General features: G+C 40.8%; 1 pseudogene; it reads right to left on the reverse strand.

Moving 5' to 3' along the window:
• Positions 1-8,687: 8,687 nt before the first annotated feature.
• Positions 8,688-12,022, reverse strand: LOC140812870 (protein SUPPRESSOR OF QUENCHING 1, chloroplastic-like; annotated as a pseudogene).
• Between the last annotated feature and the right edge of the window lie 254 nt (positions 12,023-12,276).

A 12,276-nucleotide genomic window follows, 5' to 3' on the forward strand; every position in this document is an offset into this window, starting at 1 on the left:
ATATGATATATCAGATGCCCAGCCTAGACCATGACGAGTACAATGAATTTCTCGAAGCGGGTGTTATTTAAACAGAGGTCATCCGGACCATATGTCAAGCCGGCGCTGCATGGAAAATGAGCTCGAGCGATCTATTTCTTTAAAGAAATCCAACATGGGCCATAATACAAGTGCTTGGACATCTTTTGTATTGGCCCAGATTCTCCCGTCTTCGCACTATTACGATGTGACCAAAGACAAAGCTGCCCTGGTCTATGCTATTCTGATGGGAAAATCTGTTGATTTGGGGAAAATCAATTATGAGAGCCGGCGCAGGGTTAGCCATGGTTTTTCTTCCATGTCCTCATATCGTTACCGAGCTATGCCTACAGGCCGGCGTATCATGGGCCCCTGATGAACCAATGCTAAAGCCGAAGGCCCCCATTGTTGCCTTCTTTGGAGCCGCCTCCTATGTTCCCCATGAGTTTTCAGCCGAAGAGGAGATCCCACAGCTTCCACCACCACCTGCAACAGCCAGACAGAGTAGGGGCGACAGATTTCGGCGGCTAGAAAACGAGATGCAGGACCATAAGAGGTTACTGGTTGAGCAGCGCTAGGTGCTGGATTCCCTTCAGTTCCGCATCGATCATTTTATGGTATATATGATGGACTTCCGTGCTCGCTCAGCGGTTTCCGCCTATAGGTCCAGAGGATCCAATGTTTCCCCAGCCACCTGTATGGCCACCCAGTACCCCGGAACTTCTTCACAGGCCTCACCCCAGCACATGGATGAGGATGACGACGATGGTGACGGCGAGCACTGACGCTCATCGTGGGAGGTATGATTGTTCCGTTCTTTCCTGTTTATACATTGAGGACAATGCATACTGTACGTTTGGGGGGGGGGAGTCAATTTTCTTGATTGTTGAGTTTTTAATTCGTTGTTAGTTATTTTCTGCACAATAGTTTTTTTTTATTGCATGCTAGAATTTTTAAGAAAAGTCATTGATAAGTCGTGTGGTCAATGATGAAAACGAAATCATGGTTTTAATGCATATATGTATTCATGATAACTTGGGAGTCACAAATATCTTTGCACGGTCATGTTTTTTGATATTATCAATGCTTCAAGACAATTTACATACTTGTGATGTTACATAGACAAGAGAGATCTGAATTTTAATATTTCTCACATGACATTAACCGACACATTTGCAAACACATAGATGACCTAAGCAATCTTTCTCAATATCTTTGGACATGTTTTCATTGTTATTGTCGTTTGTTAGCCCATTGAGCTTCGAGTAGATTGAGATGCTTGATTTTTCTTTGTGCACCTCTCTTATATCCGTTTTATTGAAACATGCATGTGATTGGTTTGTATGAGTTGACTAATGGATTGACGGAAATCTAGAATTTGTTTGAACACTTTTCGAGGCGAAATTAGGATAATATGTGACATAGGAATGATTTAGGCAATCTTTGGAACCGTCTAGCCTTTGAGCCTACCAAATCAACATGAAATATCCCTAGTGTCTCATTTTGAGCCTGCTAAAAATCAAATGGTGTGTGTCGATGATATACAGTTAGCCCCCACTTGTATCTATTCTACATCCCACAACAACTACCTAATAAAGCCTATACACTTAATGTCCTACCTAAATTTTGTGAGAAATAAGTTCATTGGTGTTATAATGATTCAAATACTCCTTGCAAAAAAAAAAAAAATTGAATGTGCAAAAAAGAGTTCAAAAAAAAAAAGACAAAAAGAAGAAAAACATTAAAATGAAGGAATCAAAAAGTGGTTAAAAGAAAAAAAAAAAAAAAAAAGAAACAACGGATATGATTGGGAAGAAAACAATAAAGTGATGGTGAATAAATGAAAGTAGAGATGATGAAAATTCGATTATTTCTCTCAAATTTTGATTTTCATACCTTCTATTATAGCCATGAGCCGTAGCCTAACGTTACAAGCCTACAAGACCTATTAACCTTGTCACATTTATCCAATATACTAGTGGAGGAAAGTTGTTCAAGTCAAGGTTATGGATACCTGATAAACATGGTTAATTTGCATGCAAGCATCTCATTGTGTGATTTCATCTTTGGTATACGTATGTTGAATACTTAATGAGCCGAATAATTACCACTAAAGTCTTTTGGGAGCTGTGCAAGTAAATCTGTATGTTAATGAAGTGTGGGTTAAACTGAACTGAAGATCTCTTGAGTTTATAAGGCTAGTAAGTGTTTGAATCTATTTGAGCAGTTGATTGGGTAAATGAGCTTTGGCATAGCACACACGCACGTGACTATTAAGCAATCGTGAGTTACATGAAAATAGATGAGTCGGAGGCCAATATCACTTTTGCATATCCATCACTTTAGTTGTTAGCGTTAATTCTTCCATGAACCTTATTTTTATTGTTAGTTTTGCTCAGGACTAGCAAAAGTTCAAGTTTGGGGAGATTTGATAAGTGCATTTTGTGCACTTAAATTATCCTTATAATTCATATAGATTGTTAGTTTTCTTGAGCGGAATTATGCGTTTTTGTTATTTTTGGTGTGATTGCAGGAATCTAGGTAAGGCTACTACATGGGCGTGAAAAAGAGTGAAAATGGCGCTTAGAAGAAATTTGTGCGCATGCCCCAGCGTAGAGGCAGAAAGACTCGCGCATATGCGCGAGTCATGGGCGCGCATATGCGGGCAAGACATGAAATCAGATGCATAAACCAGAGAGTCTCGCGCATATGCGTGGAGCTTTGGCGCGCATATGCGCGAGAGAAGAAGCTCACACACTCGCGGATATACGCGAGTTTAGGGCGCGCATGTCTAGATTTCTTAGGTTTCGTCATGGGCTTTAAAAGGAAAAGAATTAAGGGACGAAAGGGGAGCCAGCCAACACAAGAGAATAAAGGATAGAAAAAGTGAGAACGGAGGACGGAACGCGAAGAACGAAACAGAAGACGATGAATCCGGACACGGAGATGCACTTTCATCTCTCTTCAACACGTTTCTAATTCGGTTCTTTACTTTTACGTTTTTAATGATTATAAATAGGTTTTGTACTGATTTAAATTCAAATATGAACTAATTTTATTTTCTAGAGATTGGCGTAGTCGTGGTGGAACCTATGTTATTGACGTTTTGAATTTTCATTGGAATAATTCATCGTGTTTATTTGTGATTTTTAGTCGTTAATGCTTTTGGAGTACTGACCATAATTCGATTGATCAAATAATTAAGATCTAACACTCGAGAGAGGAGATTGAAATTAGGACAAAGAAAATTACATCGTCAATTGTTTATAACGTGTAAAAGACGTATGACTCTGGTGAATCCATAAAAAGAGCCTTGTTTGCATATATTATATCTTACCTGATTTTGAATAGACATATTAAAATCAGTAATAGATAATATAGTTCTATTTATCATTTGAAAAAGGGAATAGGAAAATTGTGAGTTCTTGGTTAGTAAATATAATGCAATTTAATAATATGTTAGTCAATTTTAATTTAGCATAGGGGAGACCAGACGAAATCATATCTCTAGATTGATCTACTCATTGAATTTTAACTGTGTGCTGAGAATTACTAGGATTCGTTATTTGTCTTGAATTGACTATAAACTATCTCTTTGATTTTTCTAAATAAAGTTGAACTATGTCACTTATGGTACTTGATATACAGTTTTAATTAATTACTCCTCGTGGGATCGATATCTGTACTCAACCCAGTACTAAAACTTGACACCGTACACTTGCGGTAGTGAAAATACCCAACAAGTTTCCAACCCGAGAGATACCAAGCCCCGGTCAATCTATAAGTCACAGGACCAGCTCCCCGGCCGAGGGCACCGTACCCTGGTTATTTAATAAGCTCAGGGCTCCGTACCTTGGCTCGGGACTCCGCACCTCGACCATTCCAAGTCTCGGGACCAGCTACCCAGCCCAGGGCTCCGTACCCTGGTTATTTAATAAGCTCAAGGCTCCGTACCTTGGCTCGGGGATCCGCACCTTGACCACTCCAAGTCCCGAGACCAGTTCCCCAGCCAGGGCTCCGTACCCTAGTTATTTAATAAGCCTAGGGCTCCATACCCTGGCTAGGGGCTCCGCACCTCGATCATTCCAAGTCCCGGGACCAACTCTCGGCCCAAGGCTCCGTACCCTGGCTCGAGGCTCCGTACCCTAGCTCGGGGCTCCGCACCTCGACCACCCCAAGTCCCGGGACAAGCTCCCGGGCCCAGGGCTCCGTACCCTGGCTCGGGGCTCCGCAACTCGACCACTCCAAGTCCCGGGATACACTTTCCGGCACGGGGTTCCGTACCCAGGTAATTTATCAAGTCCTCACACATTTACTAAGTACAGGGATTTATCTCCGGCTTAGGGCTCAACATCACGACTACTTATTTAAATTACCGGCTATGTTAGAACACTTAGAAAATTCAGAGATTCAACTTTCCCAAGCAGTTTATGAATAAGAAGAATCTAAAGCCGGTTATATTACAAGCACTATCAAATTATAAGGAAGCAAACTGTTAAAGAAGAATATTTCATTGATAAAAGCCCGAAGGCAAAAATTACAAGAAAAAGGAAAATATTTACAATCCTATTCTACGTCTATGGGACTGGACCCTGACTGCTCTTTTTGAGCCTCCTCCTCCCCTCTCTGGCATCCTTGGGAAGGGATGCTATGGCCCGCTCAAAATCAAGGAAGTCTTTCCTATCCTCATGCAGGAGCCCGACCTCTTCAAATTGCTCCCGGCATTTGTCAAAACCGGTCTTGAAAAGAGGATAGGCGCGATCTTCGACTGCCGCCTTGAATTATGGGGACTGGAGGAAAGAGGCCTGCCACTTGGTTCTATTGTATTCAGCCGCAGCCAGAGAACTCTCAGCTCTTTCTTCCCGAGATTGTTGTAACTCTATCTGCTCGGAGAGAAAATTGTTCCTCGACTCCAAGACAGATAAAGTCCCTTGCATAATAGCTTCTTCCCGGGCAAGGCCCTCATTGACAACATCTCCGGCCTTCTCCAGATCTGCTTGGGCCGCTGAAAGTTGCTGATTGGCCCTATCCAAACCAGTGCGGAGACCGGCCACTTCTTCTTCGTGAGTAGATCGGACCCGAGACAATTCTCCTTGGAGTTGCTCGTGAAGCTCTTGCATGGCCCGGGCTCGATTTCCTTTTACAGTGGCCGTCGCAGCTACCTCCAAAGGCCGAGATCAGCATTTGCACACCTAGTTCTAGAAGTAGTAAGTTAAAAAAAAAAAAACAGAAGAGAGGGGGATCAGAAAGACTAACGGAGAGGATTCGGTTTGACCACTCGAAAAGATTGGGGGTGGGGCAGGCCTTTTAGATGCGCCTCCTCAGCGGGAAAGATCATTGGCTTGAAAATTTTGAAGCCAGTTGGAGTGGCTCCCTCCAAGAAGATGTTGGCCCGAAAACAAGTTGGGCTGCTGGGGCTCGGTGAGGGGCCGATCTTGGGGAGGAAGGTTGGTTTTAGCTGTTTGGGAGGTGCCCTGACCTCCTTCTCTGTTGCTCTCGGGCAGAATCAATTCAAGGTTGGTTACAGCCTTTCTTTTCCACTGAACGAGAGGAACATGATCTTCAGATTCATCTTGGGAGTCCGATCGAGTCACCTCCCGTTGCTGTTGAGATTCTGCCCGAACAGATTCATTCATCCGGGCCTCCTCCTCCTCAGCCAGTCTCTTTTTCTCGGCAGCAGCTCTTCGGGCGGCCAATTTCTTCTCTTTGACTGCCTTCTCAGCCGCCCACTTTAAGGCGAAGGCCTCTTGCATTTTTGAGTTATCTGCACAAAAAAAAAAGGAAGATTAATTATTTAAGTTACCCGGGCAGAGAAAATAAAAGTAAGTGCAAAAATTGAAAGTTACCGAGTTGAGCGCCCGAGACATCAACTTCTTCTATAACCCGATCGGTTGGATTTTCTCCCCGGGCACTCAACCCGTAAGCTACTAGATTCTCCTCAGAAATGAGGGTGGAAGAAGAAAATTTTTTACCCTCTACCAACTCTAGGCTTCGGGTGTATGGCTCCTCGAATTTGTATGATCGGGGAAGAGTAAGTTGAGTAGAAAGAGATGGGAAAAAGCCGGTTAGACAAGAATGGGGAGCCGGGAGTTGAATATAAAAGTAGCGTCCTTTCCATCTCTTCTGGGAAGAAGGGATATCATCAAGGCACCGAGATTTGAATCGGGCAGACAAGTAGAAGGCATTATCTCCCAACCGGCAAACGAAAAGAATAGTGAAGAATGACAGGAGTGATAAGAAGATTGTGCATTTTGAAAAGGATATAGGCCGAGACCATAATCCTGAAAAAATTAATAGGAACACCAAAGAACTTGGCAACCTCAATATAGAAAGAAGGGGTGGGGAATCAGAGATCATTTTTAACCTAGTCCCGGAAAAAAGTAGTAAAACCAGGTGGAGGGTGGTCAGCCCTATCAGAGGGACCAGGGATCAGGATTGGAAAAGAAGAAGAAACAGATCCGAGAGTTCTAAGCTCTTCATCCGCTCCCGAGCGCAGCGTGTTGCTCATTGAAGCGAACCAGGGAGCTCTCGGGGCCTCAGATTGAGGAGGGGAAAAGGCCAGAAGATGAAGGTTTGCATTGTTTGGTTTTGGGTTTTTCATAAGGTTGAGTAAAAAAGCGTTTTGGGAGAGGAGAAGATGGGGAATCAGAGCGCATCGCAGTGGACTCGCAGCTAGACGAGCCTCGCGCATTCGCTCCAGAGATAGAGGAAGTAAAGTTCGATATTTATGAAAAGAGATGAAGACGAGACTTACGAAGATGAGGGGACGAATGAATTGCGAAATACTGGTGGTTGGAATCGCCGGAGTGGAGGAGTGCCATACATCGGAGAAGGCGAATGTCAACTTGGAAGAAAATTTCGAATTTACAAAAGTGGTAAATGAAGGAGGTTCACCGTTTTATATAGGCGAGAGTAGAATGATCTCAACCGTTGATCTAAAGGTGAATCGGACGGATACGATGCGTCTTTGAAATTGTGCGGGCATATGAAAAGACGTGCACAAAAATCGAGGTATGTCGGACCGATCGCATGCTCGGAATACGAAACGTTTCGGACCATTCAAATTCCAGGGCACACGTCATCAGGACATCATCCATACTACCCGAGAATAATAAACGACAAAATATTCTCAAGTCCGGGAGACATGAGGCCCCGTCATCTTATCTTAAGTCCGGGAGACATGAGGCCACGGCACCCCATCCCATCTCTGGGAGGCATGAAGCCCCATGTGTTTTTATAGCCCAAATTGATCATCTTTCTGTTGAAGTCCACGCATGACTGATCGGGACAGCGAGTATGATTCTAGCCCGACTATTTAAGGGATGGGTGGTGATACCCCATAAGAGCCCGGTCATGGTCCATCAGCAGGATGAATTTTTCAGAAGCCGGGCAAGTGGATGCTTGGGACATCTTCTTCTCGAGTTACCAGAACCCCAGGCTCTCATACAAACAACCGGGAGGCGTTCTACCCGGGCTACCTCGAAAACAGCACTTCACTCGAGTGCATCAGTATGGAAGGCCTTATTCTTTGCAATAATTACTGTCAGAAATACAAGGGTTGGCGTGTCAGAGAAGTTATCAGAGTTAAAGCATAGGCAGCCACCTTACCCTAATTAGCAGGTGGGCGCTGAAAACAAGGTAATCATACTATAAATAGCAGATATATATTTCATTTGAAAGATTCTGGTTCTTTGAACATTCACGTATATTCATCATATATACAGTTTTCTTCTTCATCCTTCACATGCTGATTTAAGCATCGCCATCGGAGTGGCCACGCCGGACATTCCTCTGGCGCCCATCCACTAGTTCATCTTCTTGTTTGCAGGTTACAATTGAAGCCATTTCCCTCGCTGAATTTTCCCTTAACAAAACTCCTATCAGATCCGGTGCATTGCCCCGACTCAACACACAATTCGCTTGGATCGCATCAATCGTTTTCACAAAAAGATGGGGGGAATAATAGAAATTTATCGCATAAAATATAAGTATGATGGTTGAAGTAGAAGAGTGAATCTAACATTCTGTGTGACGTAAGATACCCTGAAATTCAAAGGGAAGTTTTATGGAACAATTGTTAGGTCTGGTATGTTATATTGGATCCGAATTTTGGACATTAAAGCAGGCACATGAACAAAAGATTAAAGTCACATAGATGAGGATGTTAAGGTAGATGTACGGACATACAAAAATAGATGGCTTAAGAAATTACTATATTAAAGAAAAAGTTGGGGTGCGTCTATCGAAGAAAATTAAGGGAGACACATGTGAGATGGAATGGACACGTGCCAAGGAGACCGATAAAGATAATAGTTAGGAGATGCAAGACCATGACTAACACGCATATCAATAGACAAAGAGGAAGACCAAAAAGACTTGGATAATAATAAGATGATACGCATTATCTAAATATAGATGATGATATAATAGATGATAAAGCACAATTGGCGTAGGAGAATTCAAATGACCGTCCCCACTTAGTGTAATAAAAACTTGTGTGTTGTTGTATTGTTAAGATTTATATAGCTTAATCGAATTTATTCAAATATTATCACTAGTTATCTACTAAAATAACTCTAATCTTAATGATATTGAAATTACGGGTATTTCATAACTCTGAGGAGTTATCTTTTAGGACTATGCAATTTACATGCTGTAGGGTATACAAATTTGAGAGAGGGGCATACTCCAACAAACCCAGGAGAGAGAACTATACACCAGCTATAAAAAGAACTCGAAGCATGAAACCATGTAAAGTTACAATGCAGTTACTTTTATTGATGCTCTTCGACATTTTGGCGGTGTTGCATCTCAACCAAGATCTGGCAGTATAATATAATCTCTATTATTGTGAGCGCACAGTTTAGTACTTCTAGGTATAGTTTCTTTGAACCCAAACAACGGAACAAAATCCAAAAAGTTCATTATCTTTCTACCAAGGACAGTCCCCTAATAGCTGTTTCCCAGGATAATCTTCACCCTGGATCACCGAGAGTCATTTTAACCCTTACTTTCCATGGTCACAATTGCATTTGATTCCTACAAATTCAAATCAGCAATGACGTTTCCAATTAAGCGTGCGCTGATATCTAACAAAAAGGAAATTATATGATTACCAGAAAATCTTTTGAAATGCCAGAGATGTTATTGGTCAACTAAAGAGATTGCTTTTCCCCAACATGAGATTAGTGACTTGCTGAAGAGCTTTCAAACATAATATGCTTGAGATTCGTAACGTGAGATTCCACCACAACAACAAAAGAATCCTAAGAACGCAATAGCACCTTTTCTAGTCAATATCATCACCACGAAAAGAAGACTCCAGAGAGATTAACTGAAAGAACAATCGAACAATTTATAGCAAAATAAAAGGTACACTTTAATATTTCAAAACTACTAAATATATAGTAACATATCCAAAATTGGTTTTATTTTTCAAGAGGAGAAAAATCCTAACTTTAGTTCCAGGGCACATTCATCACAAACATATAAATTAAGACCTTTTCTCTTGTTAGTAAGTCATGTTTTGTAATTACAGATGAAAATTTTCTCTTCAAGATCTGAACTGTGATGAACTCATGAAACAGTGACAAAGCAAATAGTGGATGACTAACACGCATTACGGATTTTCTTGAAAAGAGAAGTCATAATAGTATGCCAAGATAGGCTACATTCATTATCGCAATGTAATGTTGGTTCACCTATGCTCACACCTGCCCACAGAGTCAAGGTTAGTTAAACGCAATCAGATAAATGTACAAGGGAAATGGATTGGTGTAGGAGATCGAGACTCAACAACCGCAAGTTACCAGTCATAACAGAAGTATGGGTTTGAACGTGAAGACTTGGATGGATGACATATTCACCTACACACATATAAGTATATAGTTGGCAGGTGATAAGAAGATTAGTTTTGATCCTTCGTGTATTCCTTCTTGTGTGAGAGTAGCAGTCTAGAAGCTATTATTGAGTAGAACATCTCCAGTGTAATCTTGTATATTTTACTCTTGAGTGTGTGTGGTGGTTTGGGGAAAAACAACCTGTAACTTTCTCTTCGGATCGGTGATAGTGCAACGATCTAAGGGTCGAAGTGGATGTAGGCTATTGTGTTATCCTGTGATTTCTTGTGTGAGTTGTTCATTATATTCACTACACACAGCATCACAAGGTCTGCTAAGCAGTAAAGAAGCTGAAGAATGCTTTTAAATTATATGATACAGTTTCACAAAATATATGGGCACATATGCGTATCTAATCATAACAAGTAATGAAACCTCAAAAAAATAGATGACATACTGAAAACTGAGACTTTATAATAACGGTGAGATGGATACAAATAAACTTACATGGACAACTGCAAATCAGCAGCTGCTAAATTAGCATAGACCTTTATACGATCAGCACTAGATGCCACAGCAACTTTAAGTCCACGGTCTTTACACTGTTGTTCATCATACAATTACTTAGAAATTCAAAGAAAACAGCAACCAACGTATTTGTTGATCATAATACCTGTATTAGAAGTTCATAGGCACCCGGAAAACCTATGCCAGAATTTGGCTTTGTATACTGTAAAAAAGGGAACAACTTTATGAACTACATTGGATTTTACAAAAAACATAAATAGGAATCATGCAAAGTTATTGGTTGATACCTTATCCAGGTATATCTAAAAAAAATCTCTTCTTTGCCATCTCAGGATTAAATCCCTTCACACTCTTCACAGAAGCAACACCTCCTAAGAAGTTGGCTTCACCTGAGTGTTATTTGAGAAATCATGCAATCATATATGCAGAAATATACAAGGAAGGGGGAGAGAAATAAAGAATATGATAGAGGATGAAAAATAAAAGTAAGAAAAAAAAAAGGGAAAGGTAAAGGTAGACCAATAACCCCCCAATAATCAATTCTGATTATTTCATGGATAATGCAGATCAGGTAGAACCTGATACAGTTTGAACTACGGCCTCAACATTGCTATAGCTCCCATGGGTGTGGCAGTCGAGTCACGAGTGATACTCAAATCACACAATTTTCAATTTTTAGCTGGTAATTATTTGAAAAATGATAGTTTTAGTCATGATAGTTTTAGTCTGAAAATACAAATTAAATCATCACCAATCCCCAGTCACATAACTGTTCCCCCGTTCACCCTCAAACCAAGTTCACCCCCAAAGTCAATGCAGGAGACAATGAACGACAGAGAAAGGAAGCTCAATCAGTAAAGTTAACCAGAAATTCAATCTCATATCCCATTCATACGTTCTGAAAAAACATCAACATTAAAACCTGCCAAACCAACCCTCCTTAACAAAAATTAGGAAACACACAATATCCTCTGCGATTCAAACCGTAACATCTTCAGAGTGATAACTATATTCTATCGTGTGTAAAGTGATAGTACCACAATGTAGCAAGAACCAAAACCAAAATTTAGAATACGGGAAGCTAAATTCTGTCAAGCTAAGGACAATGTTGACCAAAATTGCACACTAAGAATAATCATTGGCCTTAAAAGATAAATATACCTGTGCCAATGAAAGGCACGAAATCTTGAACCGTGACTTGAACTCCCATTTCTGCGAAAACATCAACCGCAGCCAATCTGTATAGCTCTTCACTATTGCATAGCACTCCGTCCCTATCAAACAGCACAACCGAAACCTTCCCCCATTCGCTCCTCGTTTCCGGAACATTCTTCTCTTCCAATGTGACGCACGCTTTCACCGTTTGTTTCCGGAACATTCTTCTCTTCCAATGTGACGCACGCTTTCACCATTTCTCCGATTCTCTTCCTTCCTGAACAACTCAAGGCGTTGGCTTTCCACGGCCAGTGATTACTAAGAAAACTCGATTTGGAGCTCAGTATGAACGAGTTCCTGTAATGGGTTTTTGAATATCAAGAAGAAAACGTAGATTGAACCTGTATCAACGCCATTTTGCGCGAGACCGAGGTGGAAGTCAGGCGGATGGTCTGGCTGTGTGGCGTCAAAATCAGACACCATCCACAGTTTTGACTCAGTTCAATCCAGAAAAAATTATGTTTAAGTTTAAGATTTGTAGGATAAATGATCCAAAAAAATATCGAGTTAGATTGGGTTCAGATCAGTCCGAATGGATCCAAATTGACCTGAAAATTTTAATTTTTTTTTAAAAATAATTAATAAATATTGTCTATATTTTTATATATTATATATCTGAAAAATTATTTATTATATATTTATATCATATATTTTCATAATAATATTTATTTTGAAT

Source organism: Primulina eburnea, chromosome 14 (genome assembly GCF_022965805.1).
Source record: "Primulina eburnea isolate SZY01 chromosome 14, ASM2296580v1, whole genome shotgun sequence".
NCBI lineage: Eukaryota > Viridiplantae > Streptophyta > Magnoliopsida > Lamiales > Gesneriaceae > Primulina > Primulina eburnea.